Genomic DNA, 9672 nt, shown 5'->3' with positions numbered 1-9672 from the left:
TAAAAAGTCTCTGAGATTCTTCAGAAAGCATGAAAGAGTTTGAGTTTTTTCAAAAGTTGTTCTTAGTTTTCTTCACTAATGGTCTAACCTTTTAAATAGCCCAATTTTGGCAGCAGTTTTCGCTTACGGCCATACCACCTTGGGCACGCCCGATCTCGTCTGATCTCGGAAGCTAAGCAGGGTCGGGCCTGGTTAGTACTTGGATGGGAGACCGCCTGGGAATACCAGGTGCTGTAAGCTTTTAAAAAAAAAAAATAAAAAAAAAAGAGTGCCTGAGCTTCAAAAAGCCTTAAAAAGTCTCTGAGATTCTTCAGAAAGCATGAAAGAGTTTGAGTTTTTTCAAAAGTTCTTCTTAGTCTTCTTCACTAATGGTCTAAGCTTTTAAATAAGGCCTGGTTAGTACTTGGATGGGAGGCCGCATGGGAATACTAGGTGTTGTAAGCTTTTTTAAGAAAAAAAAAAAAGAGTCCCTGAGCTTCTTCAAAAAGCCTTAAAAAGTCTCTGAGATTCTTCAGAAAGCATGAAAGAGCTTGAGTTTTTTCAAAAGTTGTTCTTAGTTTTCTTCACTAATGGTCTAACCTTTTAAATAGCCCAATTTTGGCAGCAGTTTTAGCTTACGGCCATACCACCTTGGGCACGCCCGATCTCGTCTGATCTCGGAAGCTAAGCAGGGTCGGGCCTGGTTAGTACTTGGATGGGAGACCGCCTGGGAATACCAGGTGCTGTAAGCTTTTAAAAAAAAAAAAAAAAAAAAAAAGAGTGCCTGAGCTTCAAAAAGCCTTAAAAAGTCTCTGAGATTCTTCAGAAAGCATGAAAGAGTTTGAGTTTTTTCAAAAGTTCTTCTTAGTCTTCTTCACTAATGGTCTAAGCTTTTAAATAAGGCCTGGTTAGTACTTGGATGGGAGGCCGCATGGGAATACTATGTGTTGTAAGCTTTTTTAAGAAAAAAAAAAAAGAGTCCCTGAGCTTCTTCAAAAACCCTTAAAAAGTCTCTGAGATTCTTCAGAAAGCATGAAAGAGTTTGAGTTTTTTCAAAAGTTGTTCTTAGTTTTCTTCACTAATGGTCTAACCTTTTAAATAGCCCAATTTTGGCAGCAGTTTTCGCTTACGGCCATACCACCTTGGGCACGCCCGATCTCGTCTGATCTCGGAAGCTAAGCAGGGTCGGGCCTGGTTAGTACTTGGATGGGAGACCGCCTGGGAATACCAGGTGCTGTAAGCTTTTTAAAAAAAAAAAAGAGTGCCTGAGCTTCAAAAAGCCTTAAAAAGTCTCTGAGATTCTTCAGAAAGCATGAAAGAGTTTGAGTTTTTTCAAAAGTTGTTCTTAGTTTTCTTCACTAATGGTCTAACCTTTTAAATAGCCCAATTTTGGCAGCAGTATTCGCTTACGGCCATACCACCTTGGGCACGCCCGATCTCGTCTGATCTCGGAAGCTAAGCAGGGTCGGGCCTGGTTAGTACTTGGATGGGAGACCGCCTGGGAATACCAGGTGCTGTAAGCTTTTAAAAAAAAAAAAAAGAGTCCCTGAGCTTCAAAAAGCCTTAAAAAGTCTCTGAGATTCTTCAGAAAGCATGAAAGAGTTTGAGTTTTTTCAAAAGTTCTTCTTAGTCTTCTTCACTAATGGTCTAAGCTTTTAAATAAGGCCTGGTTAGTACTTGGATGGGAGGGCGCATGGGAATACTAGGTGTTGTAAGCTTTTTTAAGAAAAAAAAAAAAGAGTCCCTGAGCTTCTTCAAAAAGCCTTAAAAAGTCTCTGAGATTCTTCAGAAAGCAAGAAAGAGCTTGAGTTTTTTCAAAAGTTGTTCTTAGTTTTCTTCACTAATGGTCTAACCTTTTAAATAGCCCAATTTTGGCAGCAGTTTTAGCTTACGGCCATACCACCTTGGGCACGCCCGATCTCGTCTGATCTCGGAAGCTAAGCAGGGTCGGGCCTGGTTAGTACTTGGATGGGAGACCGCCTGGGAATACCAGGTGCTGTAAGCTTTTAAAAAAAAAAAAAAGAGTCCCTGAGCTTCAAAAAGCCTTAAAAAGTCTCTGAGATTCTTCAGAAAGCATGAAAGAGTTTGAGTTTTTTCAAAAGTTGTTCTTAGTTTTCTTCACTAATGGTCTAACCTTTTAAATAGCCCAATTTTGGCAGCAGTTTTCGCTTACGGCCATACCACCTTGGGCACGCCCGATCTCGTCTGATCTCGGAAGCTAAGCAGGGTCGGGCCTGGTTAGTACTTGGATGGGAGACCGCCTGGGAATACCAGGTGCTGTAAGCTTTTAAAAAAAAAAAATAAAAAAAAAAGAGTGCCTGAGCTTCAAAAAGCCTTAAAAAGTCTCTGAGATTCTTCAGAAAGCATGAAAGAGTTTGAGTTTTTTCAAAAGTTCTTCTTAGTCTTCTTCACTAATGGTCTAAGCTTTTAAATAAGGCCTGGTTAGTACTTGGATGGGAGGCCGCATGGGAATACTAGGTGTTGTAAGCTTTTTTAAGAAAAAAAAAAAAGAGTCCCTGAGCTTCTTCAAAAAGCCTTAAAAAGTCTCTGAGATTCTTCAGAAAGCATGAAAGAGCTTGAGTTTTTTCAAAAGTTGTTCTTAGTTTTCTTCACTAATGGTCTAACCTTTTAAATAGCCCAATTTTGGCAGCAGTTTTAGCTTACGGCCATACCACCTTGGGCACGCCCGATCTCGTCTGATCTCGGAAGCTAAGCAGGGTCGGGCCTGGTTAGTACTTGGATGGGAGACCGCCTGGGAATACCAGGTGCTGTAAGCTTTTAAAAAAAAAAAAAGAGTGCCTGAGCTTCAAAAAGCCTTAAAAAGTCTCTGAGATTCTTCAGAAAGCATGAAAGAGTTTGAGTTTTTTCAAAAGTTGTTCTTAGTTTTCTTCACTAATGGTCTAACCTTTTAAATAGCCCAATTTTGGCAGCAGTATTCGCTTACGGCCATACCACCTTGGGCACGCCCGATCTCGTCTGATCTCGGAAGCTAAGCAGGGTCGGGCCTGGTTAGTACTTGGATGGGAGACCGCCTGGGAATACCAGGTGCTGTAATCTTTAAAAAAAAAAAAAAAAAAAAAAGAGTGCCTGAGCTTCAAAAAGCCTTAAAAAGTCTCTGAGATTCTTCAGAAAGCATGAAAGAGTTTGAGTTTTTTCAAAAGTTCTTCTTAGTCTTCTTCACTAATGGTCTAAGCTTTTAAATAAGGCCTGGTTAGTACTTGGATGGGAGGCCGCATGGGAATACTAGGTGTTGTAAGCTTTTTTAAGAAAAAAAAAAAAGAGTCCCTGAGCTTCTTCAAAAACCCTTAAAAAGTCTCTGAGATTCTTCAGAAAGCATGAAAGAGTTTGAGTTTTTTCAAAAGTTGTTCTTAGTTTTCTTCACTAATGGTCTAACCTTTTAAATAGCCCAATTTTGGCAGCAGTTTTCGCTTACGGCCATACCACCTTGGGCACGCCCGATCTCGTCTGATCTCGGAAGCTAAGCAGGGTCGGGCCTGGTTAGTACTTGGATGGGAGACCGCCTGGGAATACCAGGTGCTGTAAGCTTTTTTAAAAAAAAAAAAGAGTGCCTGAGCTTCAAAAAGCCTTAAAAAGTCTCTGAGATTCTTCAGAAAGCATGAAAGAGTTTGAGTTTTTTCAAAAGTTGTTCTTAGTTTTCTTCACTAATGGTCTAACCTTTTAAATAGCCCAATTTTGGCAGCAGTTTTCGCTTACGGCCATACCACCTTGGGCACGCCCGATCTCGTCTGATCTCGGAAGCTAAGCAGGGTCGGGCCTGGTTAGTACTTGGATGGGAGACCGCCTGGGAATACCAGGTGCTGTAAGCTTTTAAAAAAAAAAAAAAAAAAAAAAAAGAGTGCCTGAGCTTCAAAAAGCCTTAAAAAGTCTCTGAGATTCTTCAGAAAGCATGAAAGAGTTTGAGTTTTTTCAAAAGTTCTTCTTAGTCTTCTTCACTAATGGTCTAAGCTTTTAAATAAGGCCTGGTTAGTACTTGGATGGGAGGCCGCATGGGAATACTAGGTGTTGTAAGCTTTTTTAAGAAAAAAAAAAAAGAGTCCCTGAGCTTCTTCAAAAACCCTTAAAAAGTCTCTGAGATTCTTCAGAAAGCATGAAAGAGTTTGAGTTTTTTCAAAAGTTGTTCTTAGTTTTCTTCACTAATGGTCTAACCTTTTAAATAGCCCAATTTTGGCAGCAGTTTTCGCTTAAGGCCATACCACCTTGGGCACGCCCGATCTCGTCTGATCTCGGAAGCTAAGCAGGGTCGGGCCTGGTTAGTACTTGGATGGGAGACCGCCTGGGAATACCAGGTGATGTAAGCTTTTAAAAAAAAAAAAAAGAGTGCCTGAGCTTCAAAAAGCCTTAAAAAGTCTCTGAGATTCTTCAGAAAGCATGAAAGAGTTTGAGTTTTTTCAAAAGTTCTTCTTAGTCTTCTTCACTAATGGTCTAAGCTTTTAAATAAGGCCTGGTTAGTACTTGGATGGGAGGCCGCATGGGAATACTAGGTGTTGTAAGCTTTTTTAAGAAAAAAAAAAAAGAGTCCCTGAGCTTCTTCAAAAACCCTTAAAAAGTCTCTGAGATTCTTCAGAAAGCATGAAAGAGTTTGAGTTTTTTCAAAAGTTGTTCTTAGTTTTCTTCACTAATGGTCTAACCTTTTAAATAGCCCAATTTTGGCAGCAGTTTTCGCTTACGGCCATACCACCTTGGGCACGCCCGATCTCGTCTGATCTCGGAAGCTAAGCAGGGTCGGGCCTGGTTAGTACTTGGATGGGAGACCGCCTGGGAATACCAGGTGCTGTAAGCTTTTAAAAAAAAAAAAAAGAGTGCCTGAGCTTCAAAAAGCCTTAAAAAGTCTCTGAGATTCTTCAGAAAGCATGAAAGAGTTTGAGTTTTTTCAAAAGTTGTTCTTAGTTTTCTTCACTAATGGTCTAACCTTTTAAATAGCCCAATTTTGGCAGCAGTATTCGCTTACGGCCATACCACCTTGGGCACGCCCGATCTCGTCTGATCTCGGAAGCTAAGCAGGGTCGGGCCTGGTTAGTACTTGGATGGGAGACCGCCTGGGAATACCAGGTGCTGTAAGCTTTTAAAAAAAAAAAAAAGAGTCCCTGAGCTTCAAAAAGCCTTAAAAAGTCTCTGAGATTCTTCAGAAAGCATGAAAGAGTTTGAGTTTTTTCAAAAGTTCTTCTTAGTCTTCTTCACTAATGGTCTAAGCTTTTAAATAAGGCCTGGTTAGTACTTGGATGGGAGGCCGCATGGGAATACTAGGTGTTGTAAGCTTTTTTAAGAAAAAAAAAAAAGAGTCCCTGAGCTTCTTCAAAAAGCCTTAAAAAGTCTCTGAGATTCTTCAGAAAGCATGAAAGAGCTTGAGTTTTTTCAAAAGTTGTTCTTAGTTTTCTTCACTAATGGTCTAACCTTTTAAATAGCCCAATTTTGGCAGCAGTTTTAGCTTACGGCCATACCACCTTGGGCACGCCCGATCTCGTCTGATCTCGGAAGCTAAGCAGGGTCGGGCCTGGTTAGTACTTGGATGGGAGACCGCCTGGGAATACCAGGTGCTGTAAGCTTTTAAAAAAAAAAAAAAGAGTGCCTGAGCTTCAAAAAGCCTTAAAAAGTCTCTGAGATTCTTCAGAAAGCATGAAAGAGTTTGAGTTTTTTCAAAAGTTGTTCTTAGTTTTCTTCACTAATGGTCTAACCTTTTAAATAGCCCAATTTTGGCAGCAGTATTCGCTTACGGCCATACCACCTTGGGCACGCCCGATCTCGTCTGATCTCGGAAGCTAAGCAGGGTCGGGCCTGGTTAGTACTTGGATGGGAGACCGCCTGGGAATACCAGGTGCTGTAAGCTTTTAAAAAAAAAAAAAAGAGTCCCTGAGCTTCAAAAAGCCTTAAAAAGTCTCTGAGATTCTTCAGAAAGCATGAAAGAGTTTGAGTTTTTTCAAAAGTTCTTCTTAGTCTTCTTCACTAATGGTCTAAGCTTTTAAATAAGGCCTGGTTAGTACTTGGATGGGAGGCCGCATGGGAATACTAGGTGTTGTAAGCTTTTTTAAGAAAAAAAAAAAAGAGTCCCTGAGCTTCTTCAAAAAGCCTTAAAAAGTCTCTGAGATTCTTCAGAAAGCATGAAAGAGCTTGAGTTTTTTCAAAAGTTGTTCTTAGTTTTCTTCACTAATGGTCTAACCTTTTAAATAGCCCAATTTTGGCAGCAGTTTTAGCTTACGGCCATACCACCTTGGGCACGCCCGATCTCGTCTGATCTCGGAAGCTAAGCAGGGTCGGGCCTGGTTAGTACTTGGATGGGAGACCGCCTGGGAATACCAGGTGCTGTAAGCTTTTAAAAAAAAAAAATAAAAAAAAAAGAGTGCCTGAGCTTCAAAAAGCCTTAAAAAGTCTCTGAGATTCTTCAGAAAGCATGAAAGAGTTTGAGTTTTTTCAAAAGTTCTTCTTAGTCTTCTTCACTAATGGTCTAAGCTTTTAAATAAGGCCTGGTTAGTACTTGGATGGGAGGCCGCATGGGAATACTAGGTGTTGTAAGCTTTTTTAAGAAAAAAAAAAAAGAGTCCCTGAGCTTCTTCAAAAAGCCTTAAAAAGTCTCTGAGATTCTTCAGAAAGCATGAAAGAGCTTGAGTTTTTTCAAAAGTTGTTCTTAGTTTTCTTCACTAATGGTCTAACCTTTTAAATAGCCCAATTTTGGCAGCAGTTTTAGCTTACGGCCATACCACCTTGGGCACGCCCGATCTCGTCTGATCTCGGAAGCTAAGCAGGGTCGGGCCTGGTTAGTACTTGGATGGGAGACCGCCTGGGAATACCAGGTGCTGTAAGCTTTTAAAAAAAAAAAAATAAAAAAAAAGAGTGCCTGAGCTTCAAAAAGCCTTAAAAAGTCTCTGAGATTCTTCAGAAAGCATGAAAGAGTTTGAGTTTTTTCAAAAGTTCTTCTTAGTCTTCTTCACTAATGGTCTAAGCTTTTAAATAAGGCCTGGTTAGTACTTGGATGGGAGGCCGCATGGGAATACTAGGTGTTGTAAGCTTTTTTAAGAAAAAAAAAAAAGAGTCCCTGAGCTTCTTCAAAAACCCTTAAAAAGTCTCTGAGATTCTTCAGAAAGCATGAAAGAGTTTGAGTTTTTTCAAAAGTTGTTCTTAGTTTTCTTCACTAATGGTCTAACCTTTTAAATAGCCCAATTTTGGCAGCAGTTTTCGCTTACGGCCATACCACCTTGGGCACGCCCGATCTCGTCTGATCTCGGAAGCTAAGCAGGGTCGGGCCTGGTTAGTACTTGGATGGGAGACCGCCTGGGAATACCAGGTGCTGTAAGCTTTTTAAAAAAAAAAAAAGAGTGCCTGAGCTTCAAAAAGCCTTAAAAAGTCTCTGAGATTCTTCAGAAAGCATGAAAGAGTTTGAGTTTTTTCAAAAGTTGTTCTTAGTTTTCTTCACTAATGGTCTAACCTTTTAAATAGCCCAATTTTGGCAGCAGTTTTCGCTTACGGCCATACCACCTTGGGCACGCCCGATCTCGTCTGATCTCGGAAGCTAAGCAGGGTCGGGCCTGGTTAGTACTTGGATGGGAGACCGCCTGGGAATACCAGGTGCTGTAAGCTTTTTTAAAAAAAAAAAAGAGTGCCTGAGCTTCAAAAAGCCTTAAAAAGTCTCTGAGATTCTTCAGAAAGCATGAAAGAGTTTGAGTTTTTTCAAAAGTTGTTCTTAGTTTTCTTCACTAATGGTCTAACCTTTTAAATAGCCCAATTTTGGCAGCAGTTTTCGCTTACGGCCATACCACCTTGGGCACGCCCGATCTCGTCTGATCTCGGAAGCTAAGCAGGGTCGGGCCTGGTTAGTACTTGGATGGGAGACCGCCTGGGAATACCAGGTGCTGTAAGCTTTTAAAAAAAAAAAAAAAAAAAAAAAAGAGTGCCTGAGCTTCAAAAAGCCTTAAAAAGTCTCTGAGATTCTTCAGAAAGCATGAAAGAGTTTGAGTTTTTTCAAAAGTTCTTCTTAGTCTTCTTCACTAATGGTCTAAGCTTTTAAATAAGGCCTGGTTAGTACTTGGATGGGAGGCCGCATGGGAATACTAGGTGTTGTAAGCTTTTTTAAGAAAAAAAAAAAAGAGTCCCTGAGCTTCTTCAAAAACCCTTAAAAAGTCTCTGAGATTCTTCAGAAAGCATGAAAGAGTTTGAGTTTTTTCAAAAGTTGTTCTTAGTTTTCTTCACTAATGGTCTAACCTTTTAAATAGCCCAATTTTGGCAGCAGTTTTCGCTTAAGGCCATACCACCTTGGGCACGCCCGATCTCGTCTGATCTCGGAAGCTAAGCAGGGTCGGGCCTGGTTAGTACTTGGATGGGAGACCGCCTGGGAATACCAGGTGCTGTAAGCTTTTAAAAAAAAAAAAAAGAGTGCCTGAGCTTCAAAAAGCCTTAAAAAGTCTCTGAGATTCTTCAGAAAGCATGAAAGAGTTTGAGTTTTTTCAAAAGTTCTTCTTAGTCTTCTTCACTAATGGTCTAAGCTTTTAAATAAGGCCTGGTTAGTACTTGGATGGGAGGCCGCATGGGAATACTAGGTGTTGTAAGCTTTTTTAAGAAAAAAAAAAAAGAGTCCCTGAGCTTCTTCAAAAACCCTTAAAAAGTCTCTGAGATTCTTCAGAAAGCATGAAAGAGTTTGAGTTTTTTCAAAAGTTGTTCTTAGTTTTCTTCACTAATGGTCTAACCTTTTAAATAGCCCAATTTTGGCAGCAGTTTTCGCTTACGGCCATACCACCTTGGGCACGCCCGATCTCGTCTGATCTCGGAAGCTAAGCAGGGTCGGGCCTGGTTAGTACTTGGATGGGAGACCGCCTGGGAATACCAGGTGCTGTAAGCTTTTAAAAAAAAAAAAAAGAGTGCCTGAGCTTCAAAAAGCCTTAAAAAGTCTCTGAGATTCTTCAGAAAGCATGAAAGAGTTTGAGTTTTTTCAAAAGTTGTTCTTAGTTTTCTTCACTAATGGTCTAACCTTTTAAATAGCCCAATTTTGGCAGCAGTATTCGCTTACGGCCATACCACCTTGGGCACGCCCGATCTCGTCTGATCTCGGAAGCTAAGCAGGGTCGGGCCTGGTTAGTACTTGGATGGGAGACCGCCTGGGAATACCAGGTGCTGTAAGCTTTTAAAAAAAAAAAAAAGAGTCCCTGAGCTTCAAAAAGCCTTAAAAAGTCTCTGAGATTCTTCAGAAAGCATGAAAGAGTTTGAGTTTTTTCAAAAGTTCTTCTTAGTCTTCTTCACTAATGGTCTAAGCTTTTAAATAAGGCCTGGTTAGTACTTGGATGGGAGGCCGCATGGGAATACTAGGTGTTGTAAGCTTTTTTAAGAAAAAAAAAAAAGAGTCCCTGAGCTTCTTCAAAAAGCCTTAAAAAGTCTCTGAGATTCTTCAGAAAGCATGAAAGAGCTTGAGTTTTTTCAAAAGTTGTTCTTAGTTTTCTTCACTAATGGTCTAACCTTTTAAATAGCCCAATTTTGGCAGCAGTTTTAGCTTACGGCCATACCACCTTGGGCACGCCCGATCTCGTCTGATCTCGGAAGCTAAGCAGGGTCGGGCCTGGTTAGTACTTGGATGGGAGACCGCCTGGGAATACCAGGTGCTGTAAGCTTTTAAAAAAAAAAAAAAGAGTGCCTGAGCTTCAAAAAGCCTTAAAAAGTCTCTGAGATTCTTCAGAAAGCATGAAAGAGTTTGAG

General features: G+C 40.6%; 24 non-coding genes across 24 annotated transcripts; all 24 read left to right on the top strand.

Moving 5' to 3' along the window:
• The first annotated feature begins 121 nt into the window (after positions 1-121).
• LOC143727256 (5S ribosomal RNA) lies at positions 122-240 on the top strand. The gene has a single exon (XR_013199457.1). It is a non-coding gene; the product is annotated as a 5S ribosomal RNA (ribosomal RNA).
• Positions 241-612: 372 nt separating this feature from the next.
• Positions 613-731, top strand: LOC143727244 (5S ribosomal RNA). Its single transcript, XR_013199449.1, has one exon. It is a non-coding gene; the product is annotated as a 5S ribosomal RNA (ribosomal RNA).
• Positions 732-1103: 372 nt separating this feature from the next.
• Positions 1104-1222, top strand: LOC143727233 (5S ribosomal RNA). The gene has a single exon (XR_013199438.1). It is a non-coding gene; the product is annotated as a 5S ribosomal RNA (ribosomal RNA).
• A 161-nt stretch (positions 1223-1383) lies between these two features.
• Positions 1384-1502, top strand: LOC143727222 (5S ribosomal RNA). Its single transcript, XR_013199427.1, has one exon. It is a non-coding gene; the product is annotated as a 5S ribosomal RNA (ribosomal RNA).
• Positions 1503-1865: 363 nt separating this feature from the next.
• Positions 1866-1984, top strand: LOC143727210 (5S ribosomal RNA). Its single transcript, XR_013199416.1, has one exon. It is a non-coding gene; the product is annotated as a 5S ribosomal RNA (ribosomal RNA).
• A 162-nt stretch (positions 1985-2146) lies between these two features.
• Positions 2147-2265, top strand: LOC143727199 (5S ribosomal RNA). The gene has a single exon (XR_013199405.1). It is a non-coding gene; the product is annotated as a 5S ribosomal RNA (ribosomal RNA).
• A 372-nt stretch (positions 2266-2637) lies between these two features.
• On the top strand, positions 2638-2756 carry LOC143727187 (5S ribosomal RNA). The gene has a single exon (XR_013199394.1). It is a non-coding gene; the product is annotated as a 5S ribosomal RNA (ribosomal RNA).
• Positions 2757-2917: 161 nt separating this feature from the next.
• Positions 2918-3036, top strand: LOC143726250 (5S ribosomal RNA). Its single transcript, XR_013198502.1, has one exon. It is a non-coding gene; the product is annotated as a 5S ribosomal RNA (ribosomal RNA).
• A 370-nt stretch (positions 3037-3406) lies between these two features.
• LOC143727176 (5S ribosomal RNA) lies at positions 3407-3525 on the top strand. The gene has a single exon (XR_013199383.1). It is a non-coding gene; the product is annotated as a 5S ribosomal RNA (ribosomal RNA).
• Positions 3526-3687: 162 nt separating this feature from the next.
• On the top strand, positions 3688-3806 carry LOC143727165 (5S ribosomal RNA). Its single transcript, XR_013199372.1, has one exon. It is a non-coding gene; the product is annotated as a 5S ribosomal RNA (ribosomal RNA).
• A 373-nt stretch (positions 3807-4179) lies between these two features.
• LOC143726444 (5S ribosomal RNA) lies at positions 4180-4298 on the top strand. Its single transcript, XR_013198691.1, has one exon. It is a non-coding gene; the product is annotated as a 5S ribosomal RNA (ribosomal RNA).
• A 363-nt stretch (positions 4299-4661) lies between these two features.
• On the top strand, positions 4662-4780 carry LOC143727152 (5S ribosomal RNA). The gene has a single exon (XR_013199360.1). It is a non-coding gene; the product is annotated as a 5S ribosomal RNA (ribosomal RNA).
• A 162-nt stretch (positions 4781-4942) lies between these two features.
• Positions 4943-5061, top strand: LOC143727141 (5S ribosomal RNA). The gene has a single exon (XR_013199349.1). It is a non-coding gene; the product is annotated as a 5S ribosomal RNA (ribosomal RNA).
• A 363-nt stretch (positions 5062-5424) lies between these two features.
• LOC143727130 (5S ribosomal RNA) lies at positions 5425-5543 on the top strand. The gene has a single exon (XR_013199338.1). It is a non-coding gene; the product is annotated as a 5S ribosomal RNA (ribosomal RNA).
• Positions 5544-5705: 162 nt separating this feature from the next.
• On the top strand, positions 5706-5824 carry LOC143727119 (5S ribosomal RNA). Its single transcript, XR_013199327.1, has one exon. It is a non-coding gene; the product is annotated as a 5S ribosomal RNA (ribosomal RNA).
• A 363-nt stretch (positions 5825-6187) lies between these two features.
• Positions 6188-6306, top strand: LOC143727107 (5S ribosomal RNA). Its single transcript, XR_013199316.1, has one exon. It is a non-coding gene; the product is annotated as a 5S ribosomal RNA (ribosomal RNA).
• A 372-nt stretch (positions 6307-6678) lies between these two features.
• On the top strand, positions 6679-6797 carry LOC143727096 (5S ribosomal RNA). The gene has a single exon (XR_013199305.1). It is a non-coding gene; the product is annotated as a 5S ribosomal RNA (ribosomal RNA).
• A 372-nt stretch (positions 6798-7169) lies between these two features.
• LOC143727085 (5S ribosomal RNA) lies at positions 7170-7288 on the top strand. Its single transcript, XR_013199294.1, has one exon. It is a non-coding gene; the product is annotated as a 5S ribosomal RNA (ribosomal RNA).
• Positions 7289-7450: 162 nt separating this feature from the next.
• LOC143727074 (5S ribosomal RNA) lies at positions 7451-7569 on the top strand. Its single transcript, XR_013199283.1, has one exon. It is a non-coding gene; the product is annotated as a 5S ribosomal RNA (ribosomal RNA).
• Positions 7570-7731: 162 nt separating this feature from the next.
• LOC143727063 (5S ribosomal RNA) lies at positions 7732-7850 on the top strand. Its single transcript, XR_013199272.1, has one exon. It is a non-coding gene; the product is annotated as a 5S ribosomal RNA (ribosomal RNA).
• A 373-nt stretch (positions 7851-8223) lies between these two features.
• LOC143726357 (5S ribosomal RNA) lies at positions 8224-8342 on the top strand. The gene has a single exon (XR_013198606.1). It is a non-coding gene; the product is annotated as a 5S ribosomal RNA (ribosomal RNA).
• A 363-nt stretch (positions 8343-8705) lies between these two features.
• LOC143727051 (5S ribosomal RNA) lies at positions 8706-8824 on the top strand. Its single transcript, XR_013199261.1, has one exon. It is a non-coding gene; the product is annotated as a 5S ribosomal RNA (ribosomal RNA).
• Positions 8825-8986: 162 nt separating this feature from the next.
• On the top strand, positions 8987-9105 carry LOC143727038 (5S ribosomal RNA). Its single transcript, XR_013199249.1, has one exon. It is a non-coding gene; the product is annotated as a 5S ribosomal RNA (ribosomal RNA).
• Positions 9106-9468: 363 nt separating this feature from the next.
• LOC143727026 (5S ribosomal RNA) lies at positions 9469-9587 on the top strand. Its single transcript, XR_013199238.1, has one exon. It is a non-coding gene; the product is annotated as a 5S ribosomal RNA (ribosomal RNA).
• The last annotated feature ends 85 nt before the right edge of the window (positions 9588-9672 follow it).

The sequence above is a fragment of the Siphateles boraxobius genome, unplaced genomic scaffold (genome assembly GCF_051911475.1).
Source record: "Siphateles boraxobius isolate OS27281-9 unplaced genomic scaffold, OSU_SipBor_1 77, whole genome shotgun sequence".
NCBI classification, from domain to species: Eukaryota; Metazoa; Chordata; class Actinopteri; order Cypriniformes; family Leuciscidae; genus Siphateles; species Siphateles boraxobius.
This window is presented reverse-complemented; position numbering and strand designations above follow the sequence as displayed.